A 4,457-nucleotide genomic window follows, 5' to 3' on the forward strand; every position below is an offset into this window, starting at 1 on the left:
CAAATCTGATGGCACGGAGCCATCCTTCTATGGCGAATGGGGCCCACTTATTTGGGTTAACCCACTAGAGGATTATGAAAATGGGCCTAACAAGCCTACAGGAAGGTCACAATTTGAACATCCAACCATCATTGCCCCCATCAATGTAGCATCCAACCAACATTGCTCCCAAGGAGTGGCCCACATAGGGTCAAACATAAAGTGGGCTCATGGCCTCACACAAGGGTCTAATATATATTATGGGCCTCATACAAGGGCTACATACATATCACTATGGGCCGCATCACATGGGCCTCGAATACATCACGATGGGCCTCCCTCATGGGCCTCATATATAACAGGTGGGTTGCATCAATAGGCCGCACTAATGGGCCTCATACACATCAAGTGGGTTGCATCAATGGGCCGCACTAATGGGCCTCATACACATCAAGTGGGTTACATCAATAGGCCGCACTAATGGGCCTCATACACATCAAGTGGGTTGCATCAATAGGCCACACTAATTGGCCTCATACACATCAAGTGCATTGCATCAATGGGCCGCATTAATGGGCCTCAAGTATATTAAAGTGGGCCTCATCACATAAGACTCACATGCATCACATTAGTCCTCACACAAGGCCATATGTAACATCATAATGGTCCCCATATACGGGCCGCATGTACATTACAATGGACCATATCCCATAGGCCCTGAACACATCGTAATGGGCCACATCCCATGGGCCTCGAATACACCACATTGGGCTATGTCCTATGGATCTTAAATATATCACAATGGGCCTCATACATGGGCCTCAAATAAATCACAATGGGCCACATCCCATGAGCCTCTCGTACATAACATCGAGCCTTGCCATCTGGGCCAGAAATACATCATAATGGGCCACAAACCATGGGCCTTAATACACAATGGGTGGGCCCTACACATGGGCCTAATATACATCACAGGTGGGCCTTGCACATAGGCCTCATACACAACAAGTTGGGCCTATCAATGGGCCCTAGGGAGAGTGACAATGCGGATATTTAACCAACATTAATCTTACAATGTGGACGTCAAACCAACATTGCTCCCAAGACATGGTATGCCATAAACATCATTATATAACCAAGGTGGAATCACATATTGTAAAGGGCCTTATATACATCCCATTGGGCCTCGACCCATGGGCCTTAGATACATTAAATGGGCCGCATAACATGGGCCTCGACCCATGGGCCTTAGATACATCAAATGGGCCGCATAACATGGGCCTCGTATATATCAAGGTGGGCCTCAACAATGGGCCATAAATACATCAAGATGAGCCTAATCACATGGGCCTCATATATATACCAAGGTGGGCCCTAACGGATGGCCACAAGTACATCAATATATATATATATATATACACACACACACACATGAATCATCTCGAAAGATCAATTGGACCGCACTCCAAATGACAGTGGTAACAATGATTTCCACCATTAAAATTCTCAAGGCCCACTATATCATTTGTTTTCTATCCAATCTGGCCATAAGGTCACACAGACCTGGATTAAGAGGAAACAAATTTTCTAACAATCTCAAAACTTCTGTGAAACTAAAAGGTTTCAATGGCAGACACTCAATCCCCACTACTTTTTGCTATGTGGTCCACTTGATCCTAGATCTGCCTCATTTTTAGTCTCAAGCCTGTAGGACAAGCTGGCCAAATGGTTGAACGGTTTGGATGCAACACATGCATCATGGTGGGTCCCACCGTCCAGGTGTGAACGGTATGAATAAAACACATAAACGGTGGTGGGTTCCACCGTCCACGAACACATACATCATTATGGGTTCCACATGGGGCCTACCATAATGTTTATCTGCAATCTAACCCATTGATCAGGTCACACAAACCCTGGATGCAGAGGAAAATAAATTTCGTATTGACCCAAAACTTCTGTGATACCCAAAAAGGGTTTCAATGGCAGCCGTTCAATCACACTGTTCCTTGTGATGTGGGCTACCTGAGTTCTAGGTACAGCTGATCTTTGGGGAGGCCCACGGCCAGCAGGGGACCCACTTAATGCATGGTGTGGATGATCGGCACACATCATGGTGAGGCCTATGGCTGGGACCCTTGGTCCCTACCCCTTTTACCAACCACGGCGCAGCAGCGGCTGCGTACGCTGCTGATAGCAGCAGCGCCTGCTGCTGTATTCCCCTTTTTTTTTGAAAACATGGATTTTTGAGGATTTTCCATGGTAGGGCCCACGTCCGGAAAATCCAACCCAGCCATTGGAATCTACGGCTCATGACAGGCTAAATGAGCCCAATGTTCGAGATATTTTGGGTGTATAGAAACATTAAGGGAGATTTCAAGGGTAGAAAATACTGTTTTCTATGCTATGGCCCACCAAATAATCGGACTGGCCTCATTTTTTGGCTCAACGCCTAAAACAAACCGAGGAATAGGATGGACGGTGTGGATTTTGTGTACACATCAAGGTGGGGCTTGTACAAGTGGCCCACCTAAAAGCAAAAAAAAAAAAAAAACCAATGCTCCTGTGAGTACACCTCACTCTTGATTCACACCTCAATGAACACGTCCAGCGTCCAGGGATGCTGATGGACCGTGTTCACAAAAAAATCAAGGTGGGTCCCACACAGACGTGGCTCACTTGATTTGGATCAACCTCCCCATCTATCCGGGCTTGTGCGACCATTCGATCTTGCGGACCCTGAATTCGGGATCAAGTGGCCCACTAGTTGGTCGGCATGGATAAAATATCCACATCGTAGGTGGGCCATTCATCATAGAGAAAGAGAGAAAGAGAGGAAAGGGATTAGCGATGACGGAGGGACCCCGCCACTATCGGCCCCTCTTGGATACAAGCATACATCAAGGTGGGTCCCATCATATGTGGGCCCTTAATCACGAAAAAAGGAAAATACAAAAAAAAGAAGAATGTGAGTCCAAGATCACCCACCGTCTACTTCTTCTTGCTCACTTGGCTTCCTTTGCTTTTTAGCTTTGATCCTAACGGAAGAGATAGAGTTTGGATAGTTGAAATGGAAGATGAGAGGGTAGGAAGTGGCCACACACAAAGCTCTCTTGGAGGTGAAATAGCTTGGACGTGGGATTCCTCTCTTGCTTAGGAAAGTGAGTTTAGAAATGAGAGAGAGAGAAGGTTGTAAAAAGAGAGAGAGAGAGATGGGTGATGGAGTGATGGATGTGGTGAGTGATGGGTGTGTAAGAAACTTTTGACTTTAGGGGGTAGATGGTGTAAGAAAAGTATAGGGTGTGTAAGGGCTTTTTGACTTTAGGGGTTGCTTGGGGATGGGTGTGAGGTGATGGTGTACTTGACATGTACTTGATCTTGATGGGATTGATTGATAGATTGAGGTGACATGTTGTAAAGATTCTCTTGAATTTTGCAACACGCGGCGGCGTTTTTCTTAAACCGAACGCTGGCCCACATCTCCCGACCTGGGTATCGCCTCGGCACTCAAGTCGCGGCATCGGAACTGCAATGACAGTATGGTCACAATGGTACAAGCCTCGGATTAAGCCGACTCAGATCTACGGGATATGACTTAGGATCACACACAAACGTCAATCATGCGTCGCGGATTGCAAGAATTCAATGGGAAGGATCACGGAATTCTATGGAACAGTACGAACTAGGATACGGGCCTTACAATGCCGATATTCTTTGAAATCAAAATTATGGCCATCTTCGAGATTGATGTACTGTTGATAAACTAGGTATTGACAGGTGTATTGACGTAAATTCATCTCCACAATGAATATGCTGCATATCCTAATCGTGATGATCATCTTAATTAGGATCATAAGCCAGCGCTTTCTCTTCCCCTACTTCATGTCTTCCTTACAACAATTTCACCGCTGTCAGTCATCTTCTTTAGACTCTTCTTTAAAGAGAAGTAATTCCTAGTTTAATGTCCAAGAAAATGATGGTAATAGGAATAATCACTTTCTCTTATTTGCTTCATTTCCTTCGGGCATTTAGGCCATGGCAACTTGATTTTATCTGCTATTAACAGTCAGTTCATCATACGAAGCTCATCATCTTCTTTAAATGTGCATGCCTCCAATTTTTTAGTAGAAGACTTTGACAATTCACTTGCGGATGTTGTATTTATAGTTGCCCTTCTATTTCGCTCATCATCTTTCTTCAGAACTATTTCTCCTTGTTTTAGCATCGTTTGCAATATATTTTTTAGTGTGAAGTAATCTTTTGTATGATGCCTTAGACAATAGTGGTAATGACAATAATTCTTCTCTTTAGTCATTTCAACCTCTTCTGGATATTTCGGCAAAGGTAACTTGATGGTTCCAGTAGCTAGTAGTTGCTCCATCATTAGCAACACATCTTCTTTGTCAAAAACATATTCTTTATGAGAATCATATGATCGCGGTCGTTTATCGTTTTTATAATCTCTTCGTCAATCTGAA

The sequence above is a fragment of the Magnolia sinica genome, chromosome 13 (assembly GCF_029962835.1).
Source record: "Magnolia sinica isolate HGM2019 chromosome 13, MsV1, whole genome shotgun sequence".
Taxonomy (NCBI): domain Eukaryota; kingdom Viridiplantae; phylum Streptophyta; class Magnoliopsida; order Magnoliales; family Magnoliaceae; genus Magnolia; species Magnolia sinica.